General features: G+C 41.1%; 1 long non-coding RNA gene across 3 annotated transcripts in view; it reads left to right on the forward strand.

The window, feature by feature from the left end:
• Positions 1–20,599, forward strand: part of LOC126049149 (uncharacterized) — a 54,715-nt gene that overhangs the window by 12,546 nt on the left and 21,570 nt on the right. For 2 of the 3 annotated variants that reach the window (XR_007509116.1, XR_007509117.1), the window contains exons 4-7: positions 16,397–16,648; positions 17,001–17,318; positions 17,660–17,760; positions 19,738–19,909. This is a non-coding gene — a long non-coding RNA (uncharacterized LOC126049149). Of the gene's footprint in view, positions 1–16,396; positions 16,649–17,000; positions 17,319–17,659; positions 17,761–19,737; positions 19,910–20,415; positions 20,525–20,599 lie in introns of all 3 variants that reach the window. The other variant, XR_007509118.1, reaches the window with a different exon arrangement.

The raw sequence follows: 20,599 nt of genomic DNA on the forward strand, positions 1-20,599 counted from the left end.
TGATATGAAATTTATTTGTTCTGCTATACCATTTGGAAAAGGGCCAGTATATTAAATTGGAAATGCTGGTATAATTTACCATGATACATCCATTTTGACTACATGTTGTATATACCCACTGGTTAATTGGAAGAACAGGGAACTTGCCAGATCACCTGGAGCTTTCTGTCACAAAAAAGAGGGAATCTGGAAATTCCAAGGTAAATTACATATGAAGAAAGCCAAAAGATATTTTATAAATGGTTCATTGGTGTCAAATTGAGAAGAATCCAATAAAAAATAAACAGTCTGGGCTACTTCTTGTTCCACATGCTCTACATAGTTACCAATGATTGTACAAAGAGAATGCAAAATATCCTTGTCCAGCAAATACAGAATTCTTGTTATAAGCTTTTTACCTCATACACACGTAGGAATAGATTTCTGAATAGGTTACCAGACAGGTTAATCAGAACCCTTCTTGCACTGAGATGAGAATCAGAGCTGCTAGTCCATATTCAGATTCATTAATTCACAAGGAGTCTCACATTTTGTCCTAGACTTTACAGGTTAGGTATGTATCCACCCCTGCTTTGTCTGGGAAAAAAACAGCTCATACCGTCTCAGTCAGAAAGCATCTTTGCTGGCAGTATTAACTATATGCCAGAATAGCACTGTGGGTAAACTTTGGTCAGCCAGCCTAATTAAAAAATGTCAGTTAGGTATTAGGAAAGAAGTGTTTCTTAGATGGGGGTTTGTTTCATTAAAACTATCTTATACATATGGAATTAATTTATATTTTTTTTCTGCATAGTTATCATGAGCCACAGTCATAATGAAAATCAGGAAGGGTTCATAGGAAAAAGTCTTGTAAAGCAGGGACACACTTAAAAGCTTTCTAGTTTTCTTCTCTCTCACAGTGTAATAAATTGGGAAAGAAAATGCAAACTAATGTCTAGTGCAAGGTGCTGAATGATAGGATGTCTGTATTTATTCCTGGCTCTGGCACTGACTCTTGTGCTCTTCAGTGAGTCATTGCTTCACCTGTGAATGAGATGGCAATGATAAAAATCAATTTTATCTATATCCAAAAGATGCAGTGATTTCACAAGGTTTAATTTTGCTTTTAAAACATGTTTTGAAATACTCTGATAAATGAGCAATGAGATATTGCTGTGTTTCTAAAAAAGCCCTAGAAGACTCATAGTTTAAAAGCTGTACTTTAATCCACAAAGTGATTCAGCCCTTGCGAAAAAAATCAACATTTCAGCTACAAATCACTGGTCTGTTTCTAAGACACTTTTTAATATAACTTACTATGGAATAGTATGTAGTTTTTATGGTGGTTTGAAGTTACCTTTGAGATACTAGAGGAAGGAAGGTGACACCAGGGTTTTTTAAAAGGGTCTAAGGTAATCTGCAGAGGTTACAGAGCACTAATTCTGATCTCTACTCACAAATTGGTGGAGGTATAACATGAATGACTAGAATTACTAAACATACATACATGTTATAAACTGAGGAAGAGCCCAACTGAACTTTTATAAAGGAAAATTGTGTTGCATATGTTTACCAGATTTCTTTGAAGAACTCACCATGTATGAGATTGGTACTGTTGAACTGGTTTTCCAAAAAGCCTTTGACCAAGTCTTTTACTAAAGACTGTTAGAGAAACTAAATCATCTTGGGGCGAGATGAAACATCCTTTCGTGGATTATTAATATCTGGTTAAATTGTAGTGTGGGAACTACTGATCACTTCTATGATGTGGAGCATTACCAGTGGTCACCCCCAAAGAAATGTGCTGAGACTGCTGTTGTTCATAACTCTTTACATGATCAACAATAAAAGGAGTGAAGGTGCAAAGGCAGAAAAGCTTAAGAAAAATAGGAAATGCTTTAGGATAGTCAAAAAAGGCTTTGAAGTCATGAAATCCTTTTGATTTCATGATACAGAGTGTTTTGGCAGTAAAATTGCAGATGAAATTTAATGTCAGTAAATGCAAAATGATACATGTAAGTGGGGAAAAAACCCCCAACTGTAGCTAAAATGCACAGTGATGAGCTCTGTCTTACCTGTCTTGGAATCCTGGTATGCAAAAATGTTGCCTTAAGTTCAACAGTGAATGAAAAAGCAAATGAAGTTTAGAGATTATTAGCAAAGGAACAGAGAGCGAGTCTGTCATCATGCCACTGTGTAAGTCCAGGTTATACCCATTTCTTGGTCAGTAAATGCAATGAGTACTGTGTTAGAAAAAGGGAAAAGTCATAGCTGGATTGGAAAAGTGGTGGAGAAGGATGATTAGAAGCATGAACTATCACAGAATTCTTAAGGTTGGAAGGCATCTCTGAAGATCTAGTTCAGTCCCCTGCTCAAAGCAGGAGCAACCAGCGCAGGTTGCTTATGACCATGTCCAGCTGAGTTTTGAATATCTCCAAAACTGAGATGTTTAAATGTTCCCTAACTTGATCCTCACCCACCAGGGATAAGCCTTCCTTGCTGCAGACTTTCCTGCTGGTCTCAGGGGCCTGCAGTTCCTAAAGGCTGGGCTTGCCAATGAAGACTGAGGCAAAGGCGGCATTGAGTACCTTGACATTTTCTGTGCCATTTGTCACTGTGTCCCTTGCTCCATTCAGCAGTGGGCCCATTTTTCCCCAGTCTTCGTTTGCTACCGATGTACCTTTCTTGCTGCCTTCTCATCCCTCATCAGATTCAAATCCAGGCAGGCTTTGGCTTTCCTAATCCCTTCACTGCACATTGAGGGTGTCTCAATACTCCTCCTGAGTTACCTAGTCCTGCTGTCACTTCTTGTAGACTTACTTTTTCATTTGAGCTTTGTCAGGAGCTACTTATTTGTCCATACAGGCCTCCTATTCCCCTTTGCTTGACTTCCTGCACATGTGCATGGACCAATCTTGAGCTTGCAGGAGATGATGCTTGAAAATCAGCCAGCTCTCTTGAACCCCTCTACTCCCCAGGATACCCAGGGGATTCTTCCGAGCAGGTCCCCGAATAGGACAAAGTTTGCTCTCCTGAAGTCTAGGTCATGATCCTGCTATTTGACTTGTTCCCTTCTCTTGAGATCCTGAAGTCCTCCATCTCATGGTCACTGCAGCCAAGTCTGGCCCCTGACTTTCACTTACCCTTCCAGTTCTTCCTTGTTTGTATCTGTCAGGTCCAGGGGTGCCTCATTATCATCAGTGCGCTCTGGAAACCTACTGGATTGCTTGTTTTGCCCTTCCAGCAGATACTGGGTTGGTTCAAATCCGCCATGAGGACCAGGACCTGCAATGTAAGGCCTCTTCCAGTTGTCTGAAGAAGGCCTCATCTCCTCCTTCTTGCTGATCAGGTGGTCTGCAGCAGACACCCACCACAATGTCACCCACATTGGTCTGCCCTCTAATCCTGACCCATAAGCTCTCAGTTGGCTCATCCTCCATGTTCCAAAAATCTAAATAGATTACTGCTATTCAGCTTGGAAGAAATGACTGAAGGAAAAGGGAGGAAAATAACAGAGTTTTATAATTTGGGTGGTGCAAGGAAGATGAATGGAAAAAGGAGCTTCACTGTTCCTCACAGGATATGAACTAGAAGGCAAACTGCACCTTAAAAACACCAGGAGCAGTATACTTTCACCCAACGCATAGTCAAATTATGAGCTCCTTTGCAACATGCATTTCTATAGGTCAGGCATATGTATAAGCTGAAGATGGGAAAAGACAAATTTAAGGAGGTTTAAACACTGTTACTAAACACTAGTCTTTAGTTACTAAAAATAATGGTTTGGATACCACCCTTCTGAATGCTAGGAGCTGTAATGCAGAGCAGGCAATAATCACTTTATATTTGTCCTGTTTTCTAATGTGCTTTCTGCTTCTGGTTACTGCTGGCTGTTGCACGAGGTGGATCTGTTGCCTGAGTACGGGGGTCTCTCCCTAGTACAGATTTATATCCGTATGCTGGACAAACCTCATACTAATGCAGTTCATCTATTGCTCTCTTTGGTTTGTATATTCTTTGCAGGCAAGGTAGCAACTTGGTTGCAAGACGTAAAACAATTGAAAAGCAGTGTTTATGCTGTGCCTCTTCATTTGAAGAGACAGTGGGCTAGAATATACACATGCAAATATTCTGACTACCAGCTCAGGGGTTCAATTTTTGGACATGTCAGTCCATTAGCTCTAACTGGGACACAGTGGCTGAAACCAAGTAACAGTTCCTATCTTTTCCCTCCTCTGCTTTCCTGGTAATGTTCAAGGACTTGGCTAGAAAACATTCAGACACAAAGACAAAATGGGCCTAAATTCAATTTAAAAAATCAACAAGAAAAAAGGCTACGGTACTGTTAATGGTGTTTCTTTTCAGAAGCTATTAGTTTGTAATGCCGTTCTGGAGACAGTTGGGGAGGGACTACCTCGAAGCTCTCCATTGCACAATAGTTTCCATATGATGTATATGACTCTGGAACGGGAAGGACTCATAAATCTTTAGCAAATTGAATCCTGCACAGGTTTCACAGGATGCTTGAGAGAAGCACAGAATGAGACTAGCTTATAAACCTGACCTAAATAACCAACAGTGAATCTTAAAGCAGACAGAAAGTGTCTAAGGGTAATAAAATAGGCAGAAGTGCTTGCAAACTTATTCTAAATACCAATTGATTCCACTTCTTCTAATAGCTTTCTGAGTCCATCAGCACGGACCAGGGGAATCTCTCTTTATAACACATTTATTCCAGGAGGCTTCTGAATCTTAGTCAAAGCAGTAGGACCTGAAGCAAAAATTGATATAATAGTGGAAGAAAACTCCAAATTAAAATCGTGGCTCCAATAAGTGATCCATTACATTTTCTATTCAGTACTGGTAAGTGCCATATAATTTGTACTGTGTCCTTTCTATAAAAAGCTAATAAAGGAGAGCTGGAAGTGGCTGTGAGAGGCAGCCTGCCTACGTGGGAATGACCCCATGCCCAAATACCAGAGGATACTGAGAGTGGCACAACTTAGCAGAGCTATCCCTTTGACATTTTCATTGAACAAGCTGTTACTTCTGTTATTTTTTTAACGTGGCTCTTCTGTTTTTTTTTTAACAGAAAGAATGCCTTGAGCAGAATATAACCATGTACAGCCATTAGGCAGAGACATGTCCAACTGTGAGTGACTTTCTGCTCTAATGATGGACTTGGTAGAGATGTCCATCATAGTTCTGGAGCTTTCATATCATCCAGCTCCACTCGCTTGTTATGAACCCACACTTGATTTGATGCCTCACTAGCTTTATGCTGCCTCAAGCATGACATTTGTAATGCAAAGCAGAAAGGATTTTGTGCAGATATTGAGGAGACACACTGACTGAACATGGTATTAGGATGAAGGGACCTCTGACTTTAAAGGTCCTTTCTGCTGCCAACCAGATTCTGCGAAGCAGTACTTTACTTGAGAGAAAATGGATAGCACTCATAAACTCACTGGATTGTATGTCAGGAAGTCCTTTCGCATACTTTAGAAGGATGAATTCTTTAAAAGGTCCATGAAGTCTCAAATAAACCGGATCGATTGCCCCCAGCAGCACCTGTATCTCTTGAGGGGGCCCCAGGTAACACTCAGAAATACCTCTGCACTGCAGAAAGCAGCTGGGAGAGGGGAGAGCTTTGGCTTTCCTGTCCCTCTGCCGCCCCAGGGACAGGCGGGCACGTCCGGGAAGCCCTGAGCCTGCCTGACGTGGGGCTCTCAGATGGGTTGGATGAGTGGCCAAGGGGACTGATTTATGTCTCTCCCCTCATGGTTGGGGGAATCTCTAATCTAAATTAGCTGATTATATTTGAAATGGCCAAATCCCACTGTAGCGATATAGATGATCCACTTCAGTGCACAAGCGTATATTTTACTTCTATTTCATTGGGATATTACCAAGTGTTTAGAGTCAAATGCTGCCTTAAATTCTTTGCTGACTAGAGGTAGTTGAGACATGACTTCCTAAATTTGGACCACAATGCAAAGAAGGAACTGTAACTCTTTAGAATTGTGGGTTGTGGGGTTTTTTCATTTTCCTTTAACAAGCACTGGTGAGTGTAGGTGATGTAAAACGAGCTATATAGAAACAGGGACCTCTGCCTGAAGCAAATGGTGTATTAAAATAACATCATTGTGAGCTGTTGTTAGCCCGCTTCTTTCCAGATGGGGTCTCCACAATAACATTGCAATCGTTGATAAACAAAGCAAAAATGTGCATTTTTTAGAATCAAAATAAATAGTTGATGTACAGCAATGAAGCAGAAAAGGGTTGGCAAATGCACTGCACCGATAGTCTGGCAACAGTATTACTTCTGCTAGCTTTGAACAAGCTATTAATTGTGACCATTTTCATCCATGTCTAAATAAGCCCTTAGTTGTTTTGAGTTAACCAGAAGGTCGTCCTTGAATCTGGACGTGAACTCAAGTAAAAAATGTTTGGATTTAGTCAATATATAAAACAAATGATGAAAAAACCTCTAGGTGACCACACTGATTGTGCAGCTTTGTACAAACATTTATTTTTCCTGGGATTGATGTGTATTGAGTGTAGCTGGCTGTTCTGCTTGCTTGCTTGTTTTACTCTTCAAGAGTCTATTGTTCGTCTGTTCTGCAAACACTGTAAAGATCTGTTCTGATCTGTAGTGCAAAAAGTTGCTGTAAGTCTCCCTTATAACTTTCTCAGAGCATTTAAGACAACAAGAGGAATTTTACATAGTATTTGAGGTTGTGCCATCGCATTGGTTTGCTTAAAGAGCATTACTGAGGCTCAAGAGGGCATCGGGAGTTAGTGGTGTAGCTGTGGTTGGCATTTTATGTCAGGTGATTGTATATGACTCCAATTGTCATAACCATCCTTAAAAATATTTTTAATGGTTTGTTGAAGTTAAGGGAGAAAAAAGAAGAATATAGTTGAAGAATATGACATATAAAGTATGAAACAGGGTTTTGACATTAGGTTTTCTTCCAGCACTGAAAAAAAATCATTGTAGGAGGATCTCTTGGTTAGTATTAAAAGTAGTATAAATAGTTCACTTTGAGAGGAAAAAAGAAGTTAATTTGGATGGTCTAGAACTTTATTTATTGAAGTTTGATCCTGCTTCCGTTTAGATAAAGCAAGAGCCAGCACACACCAATGAGAAGAAATGACAGGGAGAAAATGTGTCGTGCTGGTTTTCACTTACAGCTCACTGTGGTAAGGCATGGACCCAGCTCTTAGTTTGAAAAAAACACTTGGAGAAATGGAAAGCTTTTACCAACATTTCACCGCTTAAGACATTGCTCCCATCTGGCCTCTCTAGGATCTGCAGCAGGAGTCAAATTTTGACTTGCATATTGCAAGATGCTGGGATTGAGTTTTCCTAGGGGACTGATATCCTTTGGGTGCTCTTCTCTGCAAACTTGGGCAGGAGTCCTTGCAGTCTCCCCAGTGAAGGACTCCCCCAGGGAGCCCCAGGAGATGGTGAGGGACCAGTCAGGGTTACACCGTGCTTCCTCCAGTCATTTTTTATTTAGTGACCACGTCAGCACTACCAGCCAAGGAAACATGCTTGTAAGCCTGGCTGTTATCATCTGTCTCACTTCTCTAACATTTCTGCTTGTTATCCCACCAGCGGATAGCATTACTGCAAAATGCCTTCTTGAAATCAATCCTCTTTATACTACTTGTGGTTACTTTTGTTTGCAACTCTACATAACAAGCTGAGACAGGTTCCTCCCACAACGCAGCATGTAGAAAGTGGGTCCACGTAATCACACCTCTCGACTCTAACCGGGGGGGGCCCTGAGAACTATTTCTTTCTCTTTAATAGAGGCTTATTTTCCTGATATGGCTCAAATCCTGCTCCTCTGGCTTGGAAGGAGTCACAAGTATGACTTACACACTCATAGCAGGCAGGACTATTTCCTTGCTGAGTATGTGACAATATACACCCCACCGTGGCCTCTTCCAGGCAACGCGGGACTGCGGTTATTCACAAGCCCTACCTTAAATACCACGAACTCCTTAGGCTGGAGAGTGAAGCTGCAGGGCCCTCTTGTGGGAAGAAAGAAGCAGTCCTGCTTCTTGTGAAATGTATGTACTTGGGTGAAAACCCGCAGTGAACGTGTGCCGTCATCTGTCGAAGAGTTGTACCGTGATATGCGTTGTGTGACAGCCCGGGCACCTTCCATAGGTGCTCAGATCTGATTCCTATCTAGAAGCCTAGAAACGAGAAAGGGTTGTATTTATAAACCTCAGCCCTGCATATGGCTTCTGACCTCTCCATCTCTGTCCCTGATCTTCCAGGGTGATTTTTTTTTTTTTTTTTTTTTGTCTCTACCCTAGTCATGGATGTTAACTCCTAAAACCTACCTCTCTGCTCTGTTCAGCCAGGCCCAGTGGTGGTGGCCCTTCATTCACTTGTGGATGAGTTGAGTCTATGCCACGGTCATGCCGTGACCCGGGGACCTGCCACATCCCCTTCTCTTCTCCAGCTGGTGACCACAGCTCCTCACGCCCTACCCCAACCGCACTTCCACTAAGGAGGAGTGTGGCTCTGTGGCCTCACCTCCTTGTGACATGCTCTTGCCACTCCACCTCTTTCAAACACCTTTTGTGTCTTTGTGCCTGCTTCAAGGAACTGGAGTCCTCATCTTGGCCCGGGCTGTTATCCGTGTGTTTAGAGGAGCTGTGAGCTGGCTGCAAGCAGTGAAGCATGCCGGAGCTGGGGCCAACAGGCAGGCAGAGTTAGGACAGGCATCTGCTTTATGTCAGATCCGTGAAGAGGAGATGTCAGATTCTAGCTCCTGAGTATGCTTAAAATGTTAGTGAGAGGAGCCGTGTCTGGTTTCACTCTGGGCAGGCAATAGCAGGAGCTGGACATTGGACCTTTTGTACTGAACCACACTGAGGTGGCTGACGGAACGGTGAAGGGCAAGGCATGACGGCAATTCAGAAATCTTTGACCCAAGCGTTGCATAGCTCCCCAGCACAACACTTGTCACACTGAGTATCCCAAGCGTATTGGGGTATCTAATTCTGTCCCTCTTAGTCACATCAAGAACTCTGGACCTTTTGCTATAGAGCAAGACCCATTTCTGACATCAAACACTCTTCTTTGAGGGAGATGATGCCCGTTTGCTACTCAGTACTCTGATAGCTGTATGGTGCAAGAACAAAGCAAAACAAGAACCAGCCCCACTGAAGCTTAAGTTAGGAGAAAGATCATTGTCATTATGATACCCTTTTTATTACCATATTGATAGATGTTTGCATATTTTCACCTGCTGTTCTGATCTCAGTCCGTATCTGCCTCTGCTGTGACAGCTTCATGTCCTCAGGCATCCTATCTGTTTAGCTGCAGCAAACAATCTCCTAAATTACAACTCAATCACACTCTTTCTTTTATATGTACAGTTAAAACTTTCTACTACAGTTATCTCAAATGTTGAACTTATTAATATATGAACCAATCAAGGAAATTCTTGGAAATATTTATGTTATTGAAAATTCTAAGAATCAGAAATACCAGAAGTGGGATATTGCAAGTATATTTGGAAAATATAGCATATACTTAAAACTCAGTTTCAGAATAATTGGTAAAATATGAACTTTTGTCTTTCTAAGACTATTTTCTGGAGTTCCATTTTCTTTTTTTTTCTGATGTCAAAATGACTAATTGCCATTAATTTTTCATGAAGTCATAGTCAAATTCATACATGAGTGTGGGCCAGTGTTGTAGCTAAATCTTCTATTGGTTTATTAAAAAGGTTATAATGAGTTCTAAAATCTACTTGATCCTGATACGGACAGTTTGTTGCTTTTTCTAGTTAGAGCATTCCCCCAACAATTCCTCCTTGCCACTGTTTTGGGAGGATGTACGACATAAATAGTTGTCTCTTGCAAGAGTTGACAAAAATCAAGCCATTGAGGAAGAATGCTTCCAAAGAGGAGGTTAGTTACCTTTTCTTATTTGCTGTTTTTATATGGATGTACAAGGCTTTTAGGAGCAAAACCTGTGTTTTGGCAGGATGTCACCCTTGTCATGGAATCCATGAAAGCAGAAACAATGAACATGGGGTTTTATAGTTCAGAGTAAGTAATGCTGGGTAGGAGTATGCTGAGGGTTTTGAGGGAAGTGTTACTGGTTTTGGAACAAAAGCTATTGATAAGCTGTTGAAGCCTATTGAACCCAAAGCACTGAACTGTACTGTGTGTGCTGCTGACATGAACCCTGAACCTCACAAACTGGACCAGGAGGCCAAAAGATAGAACAAACCCTCCATCACCTCCAGCAACAAAGAAATACAGAACACAAGTTCTGGAACTAGCACAGGACCTCAGTAAACACCTAGTAATATTACACCAAAACCTGTTGCACACCTGGCTGCCACTTTGAATAGTCTTGTTCATGGGATTACCACAAACTAAACGAAAAAACAAATCTGTAGTTTCTTATGTGATCTGCTAAACCTGAGAGCTAGGATTCTAGGAAAAACAGGGTGACTCAGGAGACTAGTTTTATTCAAATTATCAGCAAATTTTAGGAAGGAAGATCAGGCAGCCTATTGTTCTGCCCTGGGGGCAATCTTTTATAATACTGCAAAATCCCAAATCTGTATAGATTTGGTAGAGCTTTACATTTATTTTGTGCAGTGTGTAAAGCATTAGAAGAAATTCAGTTCACTTAATTCGCTTGTCTCCCTCCAGGACAAAGGATCCATTTGATTTCCATAATGTGCTTTGACTAAAATGCTATGTCAAGTCTATAAACCGGTTGTACTTACAGAGCTAACATAACATTTTGCTATTTCTTTCTGCAATAGTGCTTCACTGGGCCTGCCTTATATCTGACAGAAGGTGGCACAGCATTAGAGGCCTGTTGGCCTTATTCCACCTTAGGCCTTGCTGGCAAAGTCCCCAGCTTTCTGGGCTGCAAGGAGTCATTCCCATAGTGTGCCCTTTTCAGCCATCCCAAGCGTTCAGAGTTGCGTTCCAAATCCGTGGTCGTAATGAAGATCCAGGTTATGGAGTTGTTCCACAAGTATATATTTAGACGCAGTTCAGCAAAGGTCTAAAAATGTGTCTAAATCAAAGTATGACAAGGCAGCACCATCCAGAGATACCTTAGCTGTCCTGGAACTAGCTAATGCTGTGTTGGAAGCAGTACAGCCATGGTGGTACAATGGTCTCCTGGGGACATTTTAGCCCTTTTGGAGCCACACATGTCAGCCTTGGTACAGTGGTTTTGGAAATCTGGCACATTCCCTGAGGACTCCCACTAATTTGTTCAGAGCTAGTCTAGGTAGCACTCTATAGGACTGTAGGTATGACTTCTGTGGATGTATTCCCCTGCCTATGCCTGATAGCTAAACGCTGTGTTATTGGGCTGGGCTGGGTTATTATGGCTTGATTTTCAGCATTGTGGCTCAAAACATGCATCCATTTTAGTGGAAATGTGGTGCTAAAAAGAGGGCCCATAGGGCACAATCCTGCACTGTTGAAGTCATTTGGGGTTTCACCATTGATTTCCATTGAGGAAAAATCAGGGATCCCAGCAGCTGTCATTGCAATATTACTGTAAGGTAGTGGTAGGTAGCTGCAGGCAATGTGATTTGGAAGAACAAATTAGACCAGACAGGGGTTAGATCAATATCTGAAGGATGATTATCTTGGTCAGCACAGTGTTTTCCATAGCCTAATCCAATCTAAACAATCTCTAAATATATCACAGACTGTGAAATTTCAATCCCTGTCCTGTCAGCCTGTTCATGTGAAGATGGATGACATGCCTGATGAAGTGAAAGGGCCTGATCCTGCTACCGCTCAAGTAACTAATAAATCTCCCATTATCTTCAGAGAAGCCCTGCAGGAGTCACTTTGTCAGATTGCTCAATTAAACAGAGGTAGCAGATCTTTTCCAGGTGTAATGGGTTCACAGCAGTTGCATGTGCACAGGCCTTCTGCCCAAAGGAAAGCATCATATCTGCAAGCTTTCAAAAATTAAAAAACAAGCCAAAAAGAAATGGAGGTGATGTTCAGAATGGGGGGGCTGCTATTTTAGGCAGCCCTTGACCAAGACAGACCGCACAGGGACTCTGAAAGCCATTTATTGTAATGATTTTTTGTGGGGGCCAGGTGCTCTCAGATGCGTGCAGATGCGCTCATGTGCTCCACTGCAACCCCTCGCCTACAGTTGGGTATGAGCTTGGAGGAGGGAGGTGATGTTGGCCAGAAAAATTGTCATCTGGGATGACATGAAGTTAAAGAAATGCGAAAACTGGACAAAATTTGGCTTTCACATTGAGCAGAAGTTTGCCTGGGATTCAGCTGGGCTTTTTGCAGAAAAGGTGGCCATCAGGACTGACAGCTCGGACAGCCGGGCAGCCCTCGAAGTGGGGCAGCAGCCCAAGGAGGGTGCAGGTTGGTGGCAGGTTTTGGGACGGTGGCCCCTGGGATACCTGTAGTGATCCACCCAGGCAACCTTACGGGACAATTAAGAAATGGGTGAAGCGTATGTTTGCAGACTCATAGATACAATTATTTGCTGTTGCAGTAATGAACTTGTGGACAGACTTACAGCAGGACTTCTTAAGTACCACTCTGGGAAGAAATACTAGCTTGTATCTGCTTTCCCACCCCATATGGCCTTTTTTTTACCTTCTAAAGACAAAATGGTCCACTCAGAATAATATGTCTCTTCACCCAGGTGGAACGCCCCAGCCAGTGGTATGAGAAGCTTCCACTGTCACAATGGGAAGAAAATGAAGAAAAAAACAAAAGTGGAAATTCACTCAGCAGATCCTCCCACCAGGCTGCAGGCTGGAACTGTAACTCTGACTGCAGTCGTCTTTATTTGCCCTCGATGTAATCACATACATATACATATGAGCCTCTTCCTGTTTATTGCAGTAAATAAATATTTTGCCAAACTGAAAAAGATAACTAAATTGATATGATAATGAGGTTAAAATTTCAGGTATAAATATAGCTATGTTTTAAAAAGAGGCTTTAAACCCCTTTCACATTGCTTACAGGAATTTATTCTGACTGCTGTTAAAACCCTGGTGCCTTAATTATATTAATCATTTAAATCTTCACTTTAACTGCTGCATGTTATTTAAAATTTAAAAGAGCTACAAACAACCTTGGATGGCTGTAAGGCTTCAACAGACGTTTTCCTTATCATTACAATACATTCTTTTTTACTTCTCACTTCCAAAATACTATCAAATATTGTCAAATTACACAAATTTCAAAAAAAATAGAGTTGAGCTGAATAGTACTGGGAAAAATCAGTCAGTATTCACCTTTTTGGGTGTATAGTCAAGTGACAAAGTAATGGATTTTGAATATAATCATGGGCCATGCCAAGGTTGCAGAAACACACACTTTTTTTCTATGTGAGTCAGCTTGGATCCAGAAACACAGAAATTGGCTGCACCTTTTCCAAGACAGCTCGGGACTGGAGCCAGTCTACCTCCTGATGCTCAGTGTGGAGATGAAATCAGTACCTGCTGAGGGATCCGCACTGTGCTCCTCAGGATTTTTTAGGCATAGCAATAACGGTTCATTCTCTATGGCATTTGTAAGTAAAGTACACCAGAGAGGTTGGCCAACTCATTAATTAAAATAGGAAAAAAAAAAATGCATTTGAAGAGAAATACAGGGTAATAACTGCATCATTCCTTTGTAATTTACAGCACAGAGATTACTCGGGCCAGGTCCTGCATTCACAAATCCAGTAGCAACTTTGCCATTGGTTCAGCACAAATAGGATGAAACCTGCTCAGGCTACTCTGAAATCTTAAGACGAGGCTAATGTCAAAGAAAACTATTTTAGTTCCAGTTAGGATTTAGCAATAGATGAAGCATTTTCCAATACTAATTGTTCAGATGGGTATAGGTGCAGAGTGGCTAACTCTCTTAGGCAACCAGGACTCAGCAGTACCTATGCGGGGCTCAGCTTGCTCTTCAGGAAAAGTGGATGCGTCCAGTCATTACATGGTGGGGGCAAAATACAAAGAGCAGCTTGAGATTGGTAGTAGAGGGGGTTCATGGTGGCCCCATGACTTCTAAACAGGAGCATTTTCCTTTATTCCTAGTTGGGAGGCTGAAACAGTGCTCCCCAGGGGCAATCAGGTTGCTAGTTCAACTAATATTTGTGCGACCTGCTCTGGGCAAGATCAGCATCCTGGTATGAAATGAACTGGTTTTATGTGGAAAATTGAAACTCTCTTTTAAAAGAAGGAATTTTGATCTGTGCCATTGCTTAAGAATGGAGTTGATGCACTGGCTGATGGCTTGGCTATTTAGCTACAGTTTACATTAATTTTACTTTGATTTCACGAAAAGATTAAATCAAATTGTCCATATCTGCCACATGTTGGATTATGCTACATGCATGCTGTTATTTCTACAATGACAATTCGGTGATGTCATGTCTACTTTGTTCTTTGGGCATTCTTCCCCACATCTGGTATTTTGGGAAGAACTTAACATTCACTAAACCAACAACAGATTACTCCAACATACAATTCTTCTTGTACAAATTAAGGCTCTGATCCTTTGAAGATTTATTCATATGCTTGCTTTCATGTACAATGGGTTGCCCCATTGAACTTGCAAAGTGAATAAAGTTTTTCTTATTATACATAAGTGCTAGAAGGATTTGTGCCTAAATAATGAAGCTAAACACTGAGAGTATATAATTATCCATAAGATTCAGCTATAAACACAGCAGAAACCACCTCCAAAATAAATGTAGGAAATGGAATGAAATGGAGAAGTCTGAGAGTGTTTTAATTTGCCTCATTCACAGCAATTTTGCATTATTAGTAATAACCAAACTGGTAATCTAAATTGCCTGCTGCTTGTGCTATATATGAACTCTGGCACGTGATTTGGTTTCTGCATCCATTTAGACATTTGCTATTGCCAATAGATGTTAAAAGTGAAAGATGGGTGGAAAGAAAGGTCTCTAAATAATTTCAGTGCACTTTGGAGACCCCAATTTATTGCTAACAGCCATCCATTACTTTAAGAAAACGGATAGACATGATTTTTACCATACACACAGTCCATTGCCTTCAGGATGACTCTAACATTGCCAGTCTGGATATGTTTTGCCACTTACATGTCCTTAGTCCTCAGGTTTTACATCAATTCAGGTTTATTCAGAGCTGGCCTAAATACAGAATTTCAAGTTGGCAGACAATAATAACTGTTGCTCAAAAATATCTAATGAACTGGAGCTTTGAAAACAAAAATTGCTCACAGATGCCCTGTGGTGTGAAAGAAAATGGCATTGCTGTTTCTTTAACTACTGCCAAGAAAGGAGCGTTGGGTGAATGCAGAAGATCCAGCGTCCTCCAGGTTGATGGTCCACCACATTCCCTGGGCTGGGTACAACACTCCCAGGCTCCTGAGCCATCGTCTTATGATTTGAAGGCTGGTGTGGTAGGCTGTGAAATTTTAAAGATCAAGAAATTGATTTTCTTTCAGGGAATGGTCCAGGAGAGCTTGTGCAGCTACTTCCAGCTTCAGCATCCGGGTTCTGCGATCAGAACACGGGAGCCTGGAGACCTCTGGCTGGAGCCAGGACTTCACCTCTCTCAGGCAGTCAACTTCAGAGCACCGTCATGTCTCTTATCCAAGAGGCACTGCTCGAGGGAGCCATGCATGCAAGGGACTCCAACCTGCTGCTGTGGAGCTACGGCCCTGAGAGTCCTGAGGTCTCCAAGGGCAAATCAACCCAGGTCTTGGCTCTGGAGGGCAGGGCTGGGAAGACCTAGGTGCCTATGTCTCTCCAGCTTCTTGTAGAAGCATTGAGTCCTTGTCATTACTCTCTGAAGCCAGGCAATTTCTGTGGCAGCGATGCCTGTGGTCTACCAAGAGCTCAAGAAACTTAAGGTGTTACAGTTGAAGGAATTCAGTTCAAATTCCAGCTTTTTCAATGAATTTCATCAAAACTTTTCTGACCTGCTCTTGCTAGGACATGTGATACAAGACAAGCCTGGACTCAGAAAATGTGTTCTGAAAAAAATTAATTTTTTTTTTTTTTTTTTTTTTAAACTGTATTAAATGAACATGGGTGAAGTGGATTTTCTTTAATTAGGACAGGTAACAAAATGTTCCCTGTTTAAGGAGAACATCCACAAAGAGTAAGCATTTCTAAACAATAAACGGTATAAAAATTGATAGTTAATGTAAATGTCTTGAAGACAGCTTTTCTGGAATGTGTATGATGGAGTAAATAGTTTATTAACTTTCTAGATATTACAGATATTTAAAGATATTTTGGATTTCTTTTGTTCACAGATTACTGAGACCAGAGAAAACAGGGGCCTGGAACACTTTTAAAATACCCTTTACAAAAGACAGGTCTTTGTGTGTCTTTAAAACATTTTAATTTCTCATTTTTCAGAATGTCCTCTGGGAGTAAGATGGAGTTGCAATTACCAACAAATGCTGCCAGAAGATTTCCTTGGCCCATTCGTTAGCCCATCAGCCTGCCCCAGAGCAAACAATGATGGTCCCTGGGACACCAGTAGAAAACCTTTACAACACCACAGAAGCCATTTCTAGATTTAAAGGTCGTGGTTAAACAAGCTGTGCTGAAGCTGGGTGAAGAAGAAAGGAAAGCAGCTCTAAAGCACCACTACATCCCAGCTCCATGGTGAGGCTGGTCACAGTTTCTGTCCTCAAGATCTAAGCTCTAGCTTTTCAAAGATTTGAAGATCTTTGTAAATTATCCTTGATAGCTGGTAGTGTAATGTGAATCTCTGTCTTTTGCAAACAGATCAGGTTTTCATACAGCCTGTTGTGGCATGCCTCCCCAGCAGTCCTGTGTGATGGGGATGGAAAAATAAAGGGTTTTGTCCGCAGCATGGTTCTTGCAGAAATAGCATAGCTCAATTCAGAAAACTACTGCATTTAATTAGTTTAAGTAACATGGATTTTCCCTTGGGTCCCCATCCTATTCTGTGCAATACTCCCAGATGCCACACCCTTTCTCATTTCTCTCACAGGTACAGAACAACCTTCATTTCTCCTTACCCTGGCAAGGGTTGAAGTTTGGCAGCATACTGATGAAAAAAAAGAAATTATGTGAATGGCAGAAAAGACAAGAGTGATCCCAGCACGGTTGGCTGGGCACAGAGAGATGATACACAATGACTTCATTAAAATTTCTTTCCTGCCAAAGGGATGCAATAAGATGGGTAGAGGATGTTTTCATTTCAACATATATGCTAATTGCCACTCTACTCTCAGGAAAACATCACATGAAGAAAATGCAGCCTTCGTTGAAGACCAGGGAAGACTGTTCTGAATTCCTGAGCTTCATGGTTTGAAGTTTTGAATTTTTACTCTGATTTCCCTTCCAAATTGTAAAAATGAAGATGAGTTCATTATTTTTGAGTAATCTGGGGGACTTCACAAGTACTGGTATGAACCTTTAGTATTGTAAGTACTAGCATGAACCTTTATCAAGAGAGGGGGAAAAAAAAATCAAATATGGTCAGATTTGTCTCCTTCCCCTTTGTATAAAATGCCAGTATGCCCTAACACCTCAGATATTGAAGAATGATACTCACTCTGTTTTGTTTTAACATTCTATACTGAATTGCTTTATTTTAGATAACTTCTGGAAAAATTCTGAATGTGATTTTTTTTCTTTTCTTTCCAGAAAGACTCTGGGAGTAGTTTGTTATTCTTTTAACCTTAATGGAACTTTTGTACCTGGAAAATGTTTCATGGCTATGTGTTCCTTCATGGTCCCACTTCAAGGTGAAATGTTTATTTCATGTTTTCCACAAAGTACATGCCTCAAGATTTCATAGAAATCATAATTCTGAAATTCCAAATTATATATTCATTGAAAATTTAAGGACAAGGACATCAGTCTTGTGCTTTCACTGTGCATTATTGCAGATTCTAGTGAGGATTCTGTGTGGATTATAGATTTGTTTTGCCTTGTTGACTGGATCTTTCTAGCTATGTCTACAATATATTGAACTATTAATACAATCCACATGGGAAATTGCATGAGGCATCAATCCTGCTGCTAGGATAGTAGGCAATCACGTAATTAAATATCGTACCATGATACATCAGCAGAAGGAGGCCAATTTAATATGACAAGGGCAATCTGAAGCCTGGCACTTTCTTCGTTTAGGACTTGCCTTTACAAATTTTAGATGAATTAATCTTATTTGATAATTGCATACTTCTTCTGTACTAGATGGAGAAGTCAGAGGATATATTTCTAGAATAAATGAATTATTACATCTTTAGAAAACAAAAAAGGCCTTGAATTTTTCCTAAATTATTTCTCCAGCTTAGAATTTTCCCCTCATACTGGTCCAGAAAGAAGGATTTGATAGACTGGGCAATTTTATTTGGCAGAGGGAAAAGTTTGTTGCTTTCATTTGCTCTGCTTGGAAAAAAGCACTCTCGGCTATTTCTGAGTCACATGAACAGCTACCCCAAATATTGTTAAAATAAGAACCTATTATATGAAATGCACCTAGTAAGTGAAGCAATAGTTATAAAAAAAAAAAGCTTTTTGCTATATTCAGCATGAGCTGAAGCTACCTGAAAACTCCAAACTCTTCATTTCCAATACAGTAAATATCCATATTAGGTAAATATCCCCATTCTTAAGTTTTCCAGCACTCTGGCCATGACCTGTGCCATACTCGTGCTTGCCGACAGCTTATATTGGGCCAGGACAGTTTGTGGGTGGCTGAGCGGAGGGCTTTCAGCACAGCAGGGCTTTCTAACTAAACAGGTAGTGAAGCTTAGCGACAGTTTTGCAGTGTTGAACGAAATAAGGAAATTATCATCTATTTATGCTGTCTTTGTCTGCGGTTTCTAAGCACTGCTTGTGTTTGAATTTTTGAACAAAGGTAGAACTAACCAGAACAGATGTATTTACACTTTCCCTCTCGGGCATTTGATAAGAAGAAGCAGGAGGGCTGATGTGTTTTCAAGTTTAGGTCTCTGTGGTTTTGGGCTCACACCAAGCTAATCAACCCGCAGAACTGCTGAGACTGCAGGTGCCGTGTGATGGACCAGCTCAGAGCACAGACGAAGCAGATGTGTGCTCCTCCCTAATCACTCATGACTTATGTGGACCTAATTTATCTAAGTAATCCTTGATTATCTGAGCAATCCCTGATTTGCTCTTTCCTTAGTGTGTCACCAGATCAGTTGCAGTGGTTGACTATGGGTTTGCTGTCTGGTGAAAACCAGCTGTTCTAGTCAAGCCATACAGATATTAAGTGTTTCTTGACATCTTCTGTTCCTGGCCTTCCCTTTTTACTGAGAGCGGCAAGACCATTTCCACGACCTTCCTCTGACTATCTAATCGGTATATTAAATGTTTTCTTGTTACTTCTTACATTACTTGCATCTGTGTTGATTTTTATGTCTTTGTGTGCTTCCATTTTGCTTTAATTCTTGTCCTTAGCTGTTTGAGCTATGTTTTGCTGTCTGGTTCCTCTTTATATTTCAGGTTATTGAAGACCTCTGATTCAGCTGCGTGCCTCTTTTGTTTCCTCTGCTTTTTCTGCTTTTTTTTTCATTGCCTCAGGATACTTTATTCCAATGCTTTTAGTTTTCTTTATTTTTATATGGAATTACCAATTTGCCAAATCTCTTTCCTTTCCATATATTTCTACAGGATGTGAACTGCCAGCTCCCTGAATTTATTCTGTGTAGCTTTCTTGAAGGCTTTTATTCTGTATTTCTTTTTTGTTACAGGAAGACCTCCTAACCCTCTCTAGTCACTCTAAACCCCTGCCTGCCACTTCCATGATTTCCCTGCTGGTGAAAAGTAGACCCAGAAAAGCCTGCCTTCCAGATGTGTTTTCTAAAATTAGCCCACAACACCTGCTGGGAAGTCTGGTTGAGATTCCTCAAACCCAACAGAGATGTACGTGAGTAAATGAATGTAAGAACAGGCCTGAGATCACTGCCTGATTTTCTTTACGGACAGTATTAAATAGCAATTTGTAGTAAGCAGTAGTAGTAAATAGTAATTTTTTTGAGTGTCATTCATCTCATCCTGAATTGATATCTGAATCAATGAATGATGCCCCAAAAGTGCCCATTTCTCACCACTGAGTACTGGAGAGCCTTGGGTTGCTACTTCACATATAGACTTCAGTGCTGCAGGTCTCCCAGGTCCCATCTTCTGCCATCTGCTGCAGCCCCTTAGCGGTAGATGCTTGGGGAACGGGTCCCATCAACACCCAGCCTCGTACTTTGCATGGCTCTGTTAGCTGTACAAAACGAAAAAACTTCATCCATCCAGTGCCAGGGTTGGTGGGCAATAATGCAAAGAGGTCCACTTAGCTCCCTACGTGTTAGTTTGGTGGTTGCAGTCCATTTCTCATGGAAAACATGTTGGTCACCGAGGTCTCCCCCATGTTTTCATAGTCATGTTGCAATACAAAACGACAGGGAGAGCAAAGCATGGTGGTTGCCTGCAGGTATCACCTTCTCAGCATTGCTGTCCATCAGGTAGAGAAGGATAAGACCTCACCAGGTTAGTTATTATATACTACTCTGATTTCTTCATTTGCATCTGATTCATTTCAATGGCTGCTTAAGGTACTGGTTG

The sequence above is a fragment of the Accipiter gentilis genome, chromosome 2, assembly GCF_929443795.1.
Source record: "Accipiter gentilis chromosome 2, bAccGen1.1, whole genome shotgun sequence".
Taxonomy (NCBI): Eukaryota; Metazoa; Chordata; class Aves; order Accipitriformes; family Accipitridae; genus Astur; species Astur gentilis.